The sequence below is a fragment of the Siphateles boraxobius genome, unplaced genomic scaffold, assembly GCF_051911475.1.
Source record: "Siphateles boraxobius isolate OS27281-9 unplaced genomic scaffold, OSU_SipBor_1 24, whole genome shotgun sequence".
NCBI classification, from domain to species: domain Eukaryota; kingdom Metazoa; phylum Chordata; class Actinopteri; order Cypriniformes; family Leuciscidae; genus Siphateles; species Siphateles boraxobius.
This window is the reverse complement of record NW_027508855.1, coordinates 5913326-5927456: the sequence shown is the minus strand read 5'-3', so window position 1 is coordinate 5927456 and position 14131 is coordinate 5913326. Positions and strand designations below refer to the sequence as shown.

At 36.5% G+C, this 14131-nt stretch overlaps 1 protein-coding gene and 1 long non-coding RNA gene across 16 annotated transcripts in view; one reads left to right on the top strand and one right to left on the bottom strand.

Annotated features, from left to right (window-relative positions):
• arvcfb (ARVCF delta catenin family member b) overlaps nucleotides 1-14131 on the bottom strand; it is a 236940-nt gene that overhangs the window by 134064 nt on the left and 88745 nt on the right. The gene's annotated exons all lie outside the window — the stretch shown is intronic.
• LOC143748524 (uncharacterized) lies at nucleotides 4898-6297 on the top strand. The gene is made up of 2 exons (XR_013206812.1): nucleotides 4898-4964; nucleotides 5480-6297. It is a non-coding gene; the product is annotated as an uncharacterized LOC143748524 (long non-coding RNA).

Genomic DNA, 14131 nt, shown 5'->3' with positions numbered 1-14131 from the left:
AATGATGATAACACACTATCACTAGCAGTTGGTAAGCTTCGCACACCCTTCAAAATCTTTTATGTTGCTTTTACTTTTTGCAGTTCGACACTTGGTGAGACCCTTCAAATACCCAATCGTCAACTTTCAGCAGTCACGCATCTCTCGCACTCCTTCATCATACTAAATGTGAGGGAAACTTATTAGGCTACATGTCATTTAACACAGCGGTTCTTAACCAATTATTTTGTTAAGGTCTTGTCAAAATTTACTCATTGTTAGCGGCATTACTTTGCCTTTTATGCCTGTTATTGCCTTTTACGCCAGTCTGCAAAACTACAAAAAGGCATAATTCTAAAAAGTAAATTTGAAGTATAAAGAATGTTACTGCCAACATCCTTATGACTTATTAACAAAAGCTAGTTTTGTATCTCTAACAATACCTACTTTTGCTCAAATCATAGCCTAGGTTGAGAGTTTATGCCAATTAAAGGGAGAGTTCACCCAAAAATTTAAATTCTGTCATCATTTACTCACCCTCACGTCGTTTCAAACCAGTAAGACTTTCGGAAATCTTCAGAACACAAATGAAGATATTTTCATGAAAAATGTCCCTCCATTGACAATATTTATATGTGAATAAAAGCCTAAATTCAATCTCTTCATCATATAAAGCGATTGAGTCTCTTCAGAAAATTTGAACTACACTGCTCGATTCATATATGGATTAGTTTTATGATCTATTTATGAACATTTTGAAGTGGCAAAGTGGTAATTGCGTGGACTGTCAATGTAGGGACACAAGTCTTTCAGATTTCAATTAAAATTTCTTCATTTGTGTTTCTTGAAAACACAATGAAAAGTCTTATGTGTTTGGAAGGACATGATTTTATTGGTGAGCTAACCCTTTAAAAGTCTAACTTTGCAAGAGTACGGTAAGAATTGTGACGTTCTCTATATTTAGTATGACATTTGTTGTCTGGTTCATTAGCTTGTGTTGCTTCATCCTCGATTTCTTCAGCGCTGAAGCATTTCTGCAAAGCACGGCACTGTTCCATAAAAATGGCAAACATTTCCACTTACCAGGAAAAAAACATATCTTGTGGGATATTGTGACCTCATGCTACTTCACACCATCAGGGTCTGAAATGGCATGTATTCTAGTCATCTAGCAGCTCTAATTAGAGGCAAAGCCAAAGACACATTTTGTTGAAATGCCCTTTCATTCTCTGCTGCCCACAAGCAGGGCCAGGATGCTAATTGAGAAACGCTATTGAAAATGACTACCTATCATTATTAGACCTCTCAAGGTAGTGATAATCTTCCAAAGTGGCTAAATTTGCAAGCGGCAAGCACTCAAGACCGGTCTGACCTTTATAATGCCCCCATCTGCAATAAAAAAAAAACACTTCAGAACTTTACATCAAAAAACCGCTTCAAGACTTAGCATCCTTCCAGCGAAAAATATTAGCCTACCTAGAAAGCTTCAGGAGCTAAATTTGAATGGGCAAATCAGCAACCCACATATCTGCAGGCTAGAAATGTCTCAGAATATGTATCTTTCAGCATCGGGAGCCACGACCACTTTTGTAACTTTAAAGCCTGTCTACTGATGTTTATCAGAAGCTCATTTGCTATGCCTCGTATGTCATCCTCTGACAGACATGAAGTCATAGGAGTCTTAAGACCCAACTGAGTCACATGCATTCAAATGATAAAATTGCTCACAAATGTCACCCAAAGGCATCCTTTATAATGCTGAAAATGCCATTGTCCCTCTTGTGGAGTGAACATGCAGATCTGTGGCAATGTCAATGTCAATGTTTACTGATACAGAGAACAACAGACAAAACAATAGAACGATAGATATAAAACGATCATCGATCGAACGAACAAACAAACTATTGACGGACGAACGGACAGAGGGAGACTAACATAAACTAATTGTGAATTCAGGTCTAATAGTTATACATGGTCTGTATAAGTAATATCCATAATCCACTTCTCTGATGGAGTTGTTAGAACTTTTCAGAGCTTCCACGGGCCGCCGAACTGAATAAAAGATTGACGGATCAGAAAATGACCAGCGCCCTAAACCATGTATAACATCAATTATCTATACCTTAAGAAGAAAGCTGGGATTGATGCTCTTTCTCATCAAAAACCTACAATTGATAGTATATAGTTATATAGGACCCTGTAAAATAATGCAGATGAAATCATGAAATGCAATGTTTTGGATTAAATAAACCAAGTAAAATTATGCTTAATTAAAAAATGTTATTACATTTTTAAAGTTTGTTTATTAAGTTAATTATGAATCCGTCAAATTGAGAAAAAAAAATGAATTTGACAAAAAATAATTTAAGAAAAAAATAATAAAGAAATTAAGAAATTTATAGAACCCCATCTATTGCTAAAAACAAGGCTTACAAAAACCAAGTTAATAATTCAAATGTACAAAAAACAACAGAATATGAAACTTTTTAAAATGTATTTATTCATTTTGTTCACTGCAGTTAAGTAGACAACTCACCCATTCATAAAATGCTACTCACTTTGCCTGTCATTTTGGCAGGTTCTACAAATCTTCTTATGACCATTATTACACCTAAACTAAAGAAAGAACTGTTTCTAAAATAATTGAGTACCAGTTTTCTGGTTCAAAAAGGGTAACCATTTACAAAATGTCCTGAATTAGGCAACATAAGACAGTCTGGTAAATTTGAGCTGTGTAGTTTATTGGCTTCTTCTAGATGACAGGAATAAACATGCTGAGGCCCTTTTTCTTCAATTATTTGATTGAATTATTCAATTATTAATTATACTTTCACATTCAATTATTTGAGCTCTGCCTTTCTATCCTGAGATGTTCAAAAGCAGAGTGCAATAATGAAATTCCTCTTTCAAAAAAAAGTGTACAAAAGAAAGGGTTTCTTTTATAAAAACCCATTTTACCTTATCTGCAGATATACTCTTAAAAATAAAGGTTCTTCAAAGGTTCTTTGTTGGGGTATATGGTTCCATGAAGAACCTTTTACATCCAAGGAACCTTTCCATTGCACAAAACGTTCTTTGTAGCGCCAAGAGGTACTTTAGATTGTAAAATGGTTCTTCACCATCAGTCTCATGTGACCTCACATTGTTGGAGTAAATTTGTGTCCCATACAATGATTTATTTGTGGCGGCATGCCACAATCTCTGCACTGACCGCCACAAAAAGATTTGAAGTGTTAGTTGATGATTACAGCATTTTTTTTACTAGATCTGTAATGAGATGAGTTTGTAAACTTGTTTTCCGCCTAAATAAAAGCTGGACTGCAGTTTCCGTCAAAATAAAAAGCTCACGTGCATGTAGCAATTTGCATTTAATTATTTTTTGATCATAACAGCTCTTCAATGTATATGTTAAAATATAATTATTATCATTAATTAACAATAATAGTTTCAGCCTCAAGAGTGTGCAGCAGAAACCTTTTGCCTTATGTCGATTTTGTGTGAATTTAGAATTTTGTCTGCATGCCTAACAGTTTACATTGCATTATTACATTTGTATTCATACACCGTCATGTAATTTGACCAATTAATTAAATAATAATACAGACTGCAAATAAAACATAATAGACCGCTATGTTAATTCGCGCAAACTATTGTTATTGGTTGTTTTGCCGTTTTACTTTGAGCATGATTGGTTAATCTGTCTGTCTTCCAGGAAACTGTCCAATGAGAATGTGAGCGGCTCTGCGCGCCAATTTTAAGTTTGAAAATACGTCCGTTACTCTCGGTCGGTAAACAGCTGCTGCTTGCGTTGATTACTCGGTCAGACCTGGATTATTTTATATCTGCCTGTTGAATTCCTACATTTTGAGCGAATTTTGATATGTCAATGAAGAACAAAGCTGGAATGTGAACAGAGGAATACTGGCGATATCAGGTAAGAAAACATTTTTCTAACGTTTAGGGACACGGGTAACGGTCATAGGCTTAACGTTACTGCAACCTCATAAGATAAATAAGTTATCTCTCTGTGTGTTTTTGTACTGCTTCACCATTAGCGTAGCGATATTAGCACGTGTTAGTACCATCTGACATTGCTGTGTTTTGTTGTTGGTAACGTTATGTGTTTAATGTTGTCAGCTAACGTTAGTTTAAAACTCAAACCCATAAGAGGTAAAAAAAAACATCATTTATTCGTTAGAAGTATGTTTACATAACCTCTTCAAACACTGATAACGATATTGAAAATATATTTGTTTACATTATTATTATATTTTTTAGATCAAGCATTGGAATAAGATTTTTATCGGGGGAGAACACCCAACAGAAAGACCCATTCACCAACTACTGCTACAGTAAGTTAATTTTACCCACTGTTCAAAAACCTACTCTGGGATTAATGTATAGTATTAAGTATGATTTTCATCTTAAAAGTAAGACATTTAACATTACTGATAGAAAGTCTGAGTAACTTTTTGTTTTTTTCTGCTGAAGTGGGGCACTGAAAGGGGATTCATGTCACCTTCATCAGTCCTTTCTTTAATCACTGGAAACCATTAAGGGAAAGACCCTCAGACGTGTCATAATAGGATAAATGCTGCTGCAGGTAAAATTATTTGATGGTTTGATTTTGGTGTAAGTTACCTATTGGCTTTGTTTTGTGTGTGCTTCACTTGCTATTATACACATTTCTGATGGGATTGCCATGCTTTAAGTGTATGTTTACATTTTTAATCATGTAATAACAGTCTCAAAGATCACATTACTCAGTTCATGTTGTGTGAATGTTATAATGGCAAACGTTTTAACAAGTTAAATCAATTTTAAGATTGTTTAAAGGAATGGTAAAAAAAAAAAAATGCTTTTTAAGGACTTTTCATTGAATAATTTCTTCTTTCCCCCCTTCAGATTCGCCCAAGTATCCAGCTGATTACTGGCAATTTGGTGGAGGATTATTCTTTAGCTGCTACATTGCACTATCACTTCTGGTACGGATTCATTGACCTTTTATGTTATTTTTTTATTTGACCTAATTTAATAAATTTCTTTTAATTAGTACAATGTACGGTTAGGATTCTGAATTAAAACAGTGTAATGTTTCTCCACAAATATTATCAGAAATATACAGAGCCCCCAGGGGTCAGGCAAAAATTGTTGAAACAATATAAACCTGCATTGAAAGATATGTCAAAGAGCAACAGACCACAACCCTCTCAGCTCAACACCAAAATTTGTTGATTTCATTGTACTTAATATTTTAAAAATACCTGCATGTAATTGCAGCTGTAATTAATATTAATATTCCTAAAGACCTCTTAGCCGAATCACACAATAGCAGCTAAAGTGTTTTACAATACAACATCAACACAATAAGTACATTGAAACCATAGGCCCCTAAGTATGCTCTTTTTAGATATAATATTATTAAAACAAAAAAACAAAAATATATATATATATATATATAAAAAAATCACCATAAAATACTGTGTGTTTGTTTTCACAGGATCCTCCACACCCAACCCCAGCCATCGTCCTAAAGGACTGCGAGAATGGGAACCCTTTAGCCAGTGGCAGTGTTTCCATTAGGATGGATGGAGAGGACATGGTTGAAGATGAGGGACATTGACGTTTCCCTGGGTGTTTGCCTGCTCTACTCGATGTATCAAATCTATAATGTCGCCTACCCAAAGTGCCTGAGAAAGACATTGTTGTTTTTTGAGGCTTTTGTTTTTAAAGGAGTGGACCAGTCCCTATTTGTGTGAAGAGAGTTTATAATTCCCTGTAGTACAGTTCTGTCTTCTGCTATTTCTCTTACAATGGGATTTTACAAGGGATGGCTCACCCAAAAATGAAAATTATCATCATTTACTCACCAGCAGCCATCAACTGTCTGGTTACCAACATTCTTCAAAATATCTGTTGTGTTCAACAGAAGAAAGAATTGTGTGCAGGTTTTGAACAACTTGGGGGTGAGTAAATGATGATTATTTTCATTTTTGGGTGTGCTATCCCTTTAATTATAAGCGAAACAGAAACCAGGCATTGTTAACCATGTTCTCTCCATCCTTCCAACTATCTCTTTAATACTTTAAGTTGCAGTTTTCATTTGGAGTGGACTGTTTATTATTGTAGAGTCTGGTTTATTTGTTGAGTCTGTTTTCTGCTGATATCTGGTTTATTTTAGTGTTTCTGCTGTCTTCACGTTTTAAATTAAAACGTCTGATTCATTGAAATTAAATGTATAATGAAATGTTTGTCTGATTCATGAAATGAATACATTTGGCCATAGGCCATAAAAATAAAATAATTTTTATTCCTGCATTTTCTTTGAATGTTTGTTTACTATGGGTGTCAAAAAACCTTTTCATAAATGGTTCTACAAAGAACCTAATAAAGTGACATGAAGAACTGTTATAGGTTCTTTAAAGAACCTTTGAGAAGGGTTCTTTGCAGTTCCGAAAAAGGTTCTTTATTGCACTAAGAAAAAATAGGTTCTTCAAGGAACCTTTCAGTGAAAGGTTCTTTGGGGAACCAAAAAAGGTTCTTCTATGGCATCGCTGTGAAACCCCCTTTTTGGTTCTTCCTGGCACCTTTATTTTTAAGAGTGAGCTGCGACACAATTACATCATGCTGCACCATATCATAGGGTCTAAGCTGCTGAGAAATTGGTCTAGAAATATAGGAAACAGTTGGAAAACAACGTGACTTCACTGAAACACTTACAGAACTTATAGAAGCAATAATATAACCTACTACTGATCTGAACTAACCTGATATGGCAAAGCTAAAGAGCATTACATATGCTTCAGCAGAGACCATTATATCAAAATATGCTAGTGTGGGTCCACTCCACCTTCAAAGCCTTAAAATAGGCAGATAAAGTATTAATGTTCAGAGTTTCAAACTGTATTTCCCCACCAACTCTTTGTGACTGTGATGAGGGACAACAGGCTTTGAAGCCAAAAGCTCAGAAAAAGGAAAGTTGAAAGAGAATGAAGGTAAGGAACATTAATATTGCATCACGATTATTTCGTGCAATGGCTACGGGTGATTTTGTCTCGGATAGTGGAAAGTTGTTGGGGTCTTTATGGAGAGAAAGATAGGGATAAGAATACACTTCATTATGTTTCTAACTCTACATCAGATACTCAAGAAGTCAGATTCCATAAGCCAATCACTGAGCAGACAGAACATATACTGTAGATATAGACATTATACAATTGTATACATATATTTGTCTTTCAAACACATTAAAATGCACAAATTGTCATTTTGTATTGACATGAAATGCAGGGATTCCCAAATGCAGCTTATACCGGATACCGTGCAGTAGGTTACGGTACGGTAGGCTCAGCCTATTTTTACAGCCTCGTTATGGTTATAATTGTGCTCTTGTAATCTATTCTAACTTTCTGGGTACATGTTTTTAGATAAAAACTGAAAGAGTTGTCGGAAGCTTAGTGGTGGTGACGTTGAAGTTGAGCGACTGGTGTAGTTTGTTGATAGCCTACCTTTAGCTTTTTACTTCTGGCAGCTGCCTTTAGGCTTCAAAATTCATAAAAGTTGTGTTCATCTGTGAAAATTATTAATGTGGTACAAGATTATCCTATTTAAATCAATCTGATAAACAAGTTAGACCAAAAGTAATCTAGAAGTAATTAAAAAGTCGTCAGACTATATTACCTAAAATGTGTAATAGTTTGTTACCAGGGCTTGACAGTACATATCATTTTTCGATACATATCTATACTGAAATATCTGAAATGCTTCAAATACTCATTTTCCGCAGAATAGATAAACTATTTCAGTTACGCTTTCTCGTTCTCTCATCTCTCCGACAGCGAGTTGATGCACAAACCTGCCTCCCCTCACTCACTCGTTTCTTTTGCTCCGGATGAATATTGGTGGCTTGAATTTCATTGAATTGTGCATAATTTTACTCAATCTGCCAGATTTTGTGCTCACACCCAAAGTGCACACAAAGCTGCCTTTTAGTACTAAATTGAGTACTTTTTCACTGCTTATTGTGATTAAACAGTCAAATACACACAAAATAATGTCAAAATGCCATTCAAAATGCCACCGTCAAAAACTCAAAATGAGTTTTGCAGTCATTTATGTTTTTAGTGAACTTAAAGGTGCATTGTGTAATGTAATGGTGTATAAAGACCTTGCATAATGAACCGTTATGTTTTTATTACCTTAGAATGAGACATATCTCCATAACCGCGGGCACCCCCTTCTATGGAGGTCGACATATTGTGTCGTCATGTTTCTACCGTAGCCGAAAGCGAACAAACAGCGCTACAGAGCGCGTTTCGTCACTACCTTGAAAAAGAAGTTTTCAGTGTTGTATAATGACCTTACTTAATGAACCGGTATATTTGTGTTACCTTAGAATGAGCAGTTTCTATCTACATACATCGCGGGTTCCCTTACATTGAAATGCGCCGACATGTTTCTACAGTAGCCCTAAACGGACAAACGCGTTTCGTTACTATGTTGCTCTTCGTGCAAGGAAGCAAGCTTAGTTCAGCAAATAAAACACCAACACAATGATGAACAAGTAACAATAATATTCGCAATAACATATAGTTTTACTGAATAATTAAGTAAACATAATTTCTTAATTTATCCTTGTAAAGAAACCTCATTGCTGAACTGGTTACTCTCTGCTGTCTCAGACGATGACATATTTTCCTGTCGGCTACTGTAACTTTTGTTGGTCGCAATTCGTAAACCTCACCACAAGATGCCGCTAAAAGTCACACACTGCACCTTTAAACAGTCATGTATACAGAAAATGCATGTATAACAATATAAGGGGCCGTTCACATATCGAGTTTTTTGCGTGTGCAAATTCATTATTTAAAATGTAGGCGCACAGCAAGCGCACTCATAATAAAAGCGAGAATGCCGCAAGCGCACCGCAGGTCATGTGACAAAAACCAACCGGTCAGCTTCGGCCTTTCCGTAACATTGAAAGCTCGGCTGAACAGCTGAACATAGCCGGACAGGGCGAGTTTTTAGTTCTCAGCTTTACTACTAGATTTATCTACATTTATGGAGACTATCTACATTTATGGAGATAATGCAAGGGCTAGAAATCAATTAATCCTTTGTTGATACTTCCTCGTCATCATGGAGAGCACAGTACATGGTTGCATAGCAACGACAGACGCCACGAGAGCGCAAGCACTTGTGGAAAGAAGGAGAAAGCTTGGCCCGCGCTTTCCACCCGTTTTTAGACGCGATATGTAAACAGCCCCTAATGGATCCGTGTGTCGGTCAGGTCTTAAAGTGACAGCAGCCTAATAAAACTGCTGCCAAGTTAAGAGATGATATTGAAAATATCTATATGGCAGTTTTTCCCTATGGTATCGATGTCAAAATTGTGATAAGTGAAAATGCTGAGTGGCAAGTAACTTTGGAAAAGTGGCTGGTAAGCAAAAACGTTAATGTCAAGCCCTGATTGCTACTAATTACAATTTTTAACACACTCAAATTTAAAATATCCAGTTAAATTAATTTATTGTGATTTTTTGTGATTACTTCTTCTTTGTGAAAAAGCAGAGGAACTGAACCAACAGGCATTCATATTTTAGCCTTAAAACATCAGCATCAATACCTCTCTATCACTGTCATGTATCTACTCATCCAGCTAAGCATCTCATATTGAAATAGAATTTAAGTGCCTCAATCAATCATAAATACCATTAAAGTTCAAGCAATGTACGTTTTCATTACAGATGAGCATACCTAGGGCTAAATTCTCAACATCGGCATCAGCGATTCAGAGTCATTTCATTTGCAAATCTGCAGGACACACATCCCTTCAGTGAAGCTGTGTGCCTTATTACAGACTGCATTAGATAGTATCAGAACGTCCCATCTGAACTTTTATCTACACTGGCCTCAGCAATGTGTTTGGTGTCAGCTCAGAGCTGGGTCTACAGGCTGGTACACTGACCCAGACATTTTGGGGGCATGGAAAGTATCAATCGCACTCCAGTGGGTTATCTGGGTCAGTGCATACCACACTCAAACCACACTTGTTTTGCTGTCTGGGGGGTGGGGGGGTGGGGGGGGGGGGGTTTACAATCAGATAAAAGGCCTGGGGGATGGGCAGCTACAGCATAAGGAAATGGAATAATGGAATAAACACGATATAAACCTATACCTGATACAATGTTATCAACTAAAGAATATTCAGTTGCAGTGAAATGTTTACATAAACCTTGCGGGATCTGCAAAATGTTAATAATTGTAACAGTATAATAGCGATCATAAAAATGTAAATATGAAGAACATTCAAACTTCTGAACAGGGTCGTTTTATAAATGTAACTATTATTTATAAATTACTTACAAATAAACAGGTAGAAAGAATTCGAATATTTTCAAAAAAGTAATTGCAAAAATAACCAATGAAAAAGTTGCATGTTAAATGTCTTAAAGAGGTAATTCTGGAGCATCACGATGTATTTTACACATTAATTGAGGACATTTTGCCACCAATTTGAGTAAAAAGAAAAAGATTACAACAAATACAATGAATTATACATTAGACTTTGTAGAATAGAGACGACAAATAATATATTATACTGTTTAATGATTCTAAGATTAATTGGAAAATTAGACTGAGCATTACTCAGTCATTACAATGTTTCAATGGGACTAATTGATTGAATTAATAGATAGAAATACACTTCTTAATTTTGGTCTAGTTTTTTGTTTTGATTTGCATCTACATATTTTTTTAAAATCCCTGCCTGTAATTAACTTGTTGTGGAGAGTGCAAGGCAAAAGGAGTAGATATCAAAAACAGTCTATTAAATCCACAGAAAATTCAGGAGATCGCAGGAGGAAACAATAAACACAACCAGGTTTAATACTAACAATACTGGACAAGGGAACTGAAAGATCTGAGGGCTCAAATACTGACAAGGGCTGCGTCCGAAAACGTAGGCATTTCCTTCTCCCCAGTCATCCTCCAGACTCTGGCACCTTGATTTCCGAATGACATGCAAAATTTGCTTTCATCCGAAAAAAGTACTTTGGACCACTGAGCAACAGTCCAACTTAACTACTTAAACTTAACTACTTGCTTTTAGTAGTACTTAGTAAGAAAAATATTTCCCATGCCCCGGAAATGTACATTTCTATTAATTAATTAGTAACCAATATTGAGGATTCACAGAATGAACTGAGTAACTGGTTGTAATGTTAATGTAGCTACATCAAGTTAACCTGATTAACTGACACAAATATTCATAATCAATTATAACAAGTTATGATTGGTTATTTATATTTCATAGAGCTAATTCGCTACACACATTTACCTGCACAGTATGTGGGAATGAGTGAAATTTGCATTTGTTAATTATGGAAGTGTCTTGCTCTAGTATACTGAACTGTATGTTTATGTCTGTAAGTGTGTATACAATAACAACTGAAAATCCCCTGTGGAGATACTGATGTAATTAAATCCCACCGTGATGATATTTCTATTTGAGTTCGGAACGAACCTGCTGGCTAAATCAAACATTACAAAAAGGTTTGTTAATTATCCCTTATGAAATTACATGTGATGAACAACTGCTACCTGAGATGATAAACTGGAGGGCCATCTCTGAAAACAACAAAACCCTGATCGCTATGTATTGTCATTGTTTCCTGGAGTTCTTAACAGCTACAATACAAGAACTGATCACAGATACATAATACAATATCACAACTAAGTAAACACATCATGGTAACACTGAAAGAGAGAGAATTCTCATACAGTCTGTTTACACACCCTAAACAAGATATTGAAGGATGGGAGGAAGTAAGTAAGTGATAAATGTACAGTCAGCTGGTCATCTTTGCAAAATAAACCTCAACGGGGTGAGACCTCGACTTGATGTCATAAAAAAAGGAAAACTTGGGGTGATACGGGTGAACGTGATTTCACAAGTAGAACATGTTCCTGGATTAACATCCTTGTTGATCCTGGAACAACCTTCCAAACAGGCAATCAGATTTGAGGGAAAGGTTTTCAGTTAATGTCAAGTTTTGGCTTACAACAAGAGTTAGGGGCTTCTACACCATTCTTATTCATCTATCATTTCCCTCTGATATTAGGGATTAATATGGGTAGGATTAGGTTTAGGGGCAGGGGTAACGATAGGTTTAGGACTATGTTTTCGGACAGAAATGTTGTTCCAGGATCAACAAAATCACGGGCTACTAGGTGATAAAAAATATTTAAACAGCACTGGTATGTTGCCATTGAAAAGGATTTCCCAAACTAGGGAACTGCAGGGGATGTGCAAGCTAATAATTGTGAACATACAAAAAATAAAATAAATAATCAAATTAAAACACTTAAAAAGATAAAAATAAGATGTTTTGTCATGTCACGTGTCCATTAGAGAGCCATGAATATGCATACTTGTTGTTAAATTATTATAATATTAATTTCAATTGGGACCTAAAGTAAGAACTTGTTACATGAAGTTAAGCTCACCAAAAAAAAAAATTGGGGAATCCCTGCCATACACAATGGTGATACTATTGGTAGTCACTGCCTTTTGTTCTGACTCATTTGCATAAAGTTCAACTAAACTTCTAAACTACTAAACTTTGATGCATTGCCAAAGGCTGCTGCCAACTCTCAATGAAAATGAACCCCCCTATTCTCTTTCGCTTATCTTTGTGAAGTAATTTATGGATTTCTTGTTAGAGATGATGACATCATTGCTTCAGAAAGACAGAAATTTAGAGAGAAGAAAGAAGTGAGAAACTCAATCATTCCCTAGTTTGACGTGATTAGTAATGTATATGATAAACACGAATTTGAGCACCAGCAATTCCTTCATAAGGCCGGTACAGACCAAGGTCAGCCGCCGGGCAAAGTCGGGCCGCTTTTTTGAGCATCGGTCGGCTTAGTTATTTGTGTGCTCTGCACTGTTGGCTCTAGTCGGATGCTGTCAGGTTTTTTTGAGCCAATTCAGCATGTTGCATCGCCGGCGGGCTGTCGGTAAGAGAGCGAACTCTGATTGGCTGTTCAGCTCAGCGAACGAGTGCACGAGAATAAAAGCAAAAGTGATGAAAGCAAGCTAAGTCAAGACGGTACAAACAGAAGGCTGTTAAAATTTTACGTCATCTTACCGGAGCATTCAAATGCACCAATATTTGCATAATAACATGAGCCGACTGGAATAAAGAAAGTGATCAGCATGATTGATATTCAAAATGGTAAGACAGCGCTGCTTTGTTTACGGTATGTATATCTGCAGTCCTAGTTTCGGTTTCCCTTTTTGAATGACGAAAATAGACTATTGATACCTGCTGATATAGACAGATATTTACTTACACGCAGGCGCAGAACGCACATGCTAGTTGACAGTCGCCTTTAAACCTTTTGGTGTGTTCAAGTGCAGATATTTGTCCGAGACGCAGCCGACGAAAGGCGACAACACAGTCGGTTGTTCGCTAGTTCTTTGGCTTGCTATGTCCCGGGCTATATACAATTCAACAATAACAATCGCACAGTCTTAAAAATGTCGGACTCTCTGGATGTGTTTTTAATCAAGTAACTTGGTATTTTCATATAACCAAGGATGTAATAAGAGTAATTTTCCTCTCTGTGCCCATCTCAAGAACTTGTGAATAATCATCCGACTATTTGCCATTTTCACCATTTCACACACCCCACTTTTCACAGAGAAGGTGCTGAAGGTGGCAGATCAATCAGATGGAGCTCCTGAGAGAGGAAGACAGAGAGAAAGAGGGATCGAAAGAGGGGGAGAGCTGCCATAAAAAGAATCCTACAGAGTCAAGGTCAGAACACAAGAGGCAAAGCCGAGAATGAATTGTCAGGGATGAGTGTGTGGTGAGCTAGGGGTCCCAGACACCTTTCTTCCTGCAGACTGGGTGGTCCTCCATGGGGTCTAGATGGCATTACAGTAACAACCCAGTGAACAGAGAAATTACTATCTGTACAGGCACCATTCACAAAATGATTGCAGTGAAGGTGGTCTGAATGTGACCCATCTCTGACAGGAGTATGCCTGATACTTTTAAAAAGTAATGAATGAGGCACCACTACATCACAACTATTCACCACTACAATGGGGCATTATTTAACTACTGTATCATAACACAACACC